Source organism: Pseudophryne corroboree, unplaced genomic scaffold, assembly GCF_028390025.1.
Source record: "Pseudophryne corroboree isolate aPseCor3 unplaced genomic scaffold, aPseCor3.hap2 scaffold_1033, whole genome shotgun sequence".
NCBI classification, from domain to species: Eukaryota; Metazoa; Chordata; class Amphibia; order Anura; family Myobatrachidae; genus Pseudophryne; species Pseudophryne corroboree.
Window position 1 is genome coordinate 45,001 of NW_026967660.1, and position 278 is coordinate 45,278.

Here is a 278-nt window from a genome sequence, read left to right on the forward strand (position 1 = left end):
CCGCCGCCTGGCGCACGGGCGACCGCAGCTTCCGCCGGCTCCCTCCGAAAAGCGCCTCCCGCTCTCCCTGCGTCATCCTGGACGGTCTCGCTCCGAGTCTGCGCTTCTCTCTCGCCCTGCCGCCAGACTCGGCTCCTCTCCCGCGCTCTCTCTCTCTCTCGCTCTGACCTCCGCCCCGTCCGGCCCTCCCGTCCGCGGCGGGGGAGGCCCGGCGGGCGAACCCTTCCGTGCGGCCGCCTCGCCGGAGCGGGGGCGGCGCGCAGGGCCCTCTCCTGGGG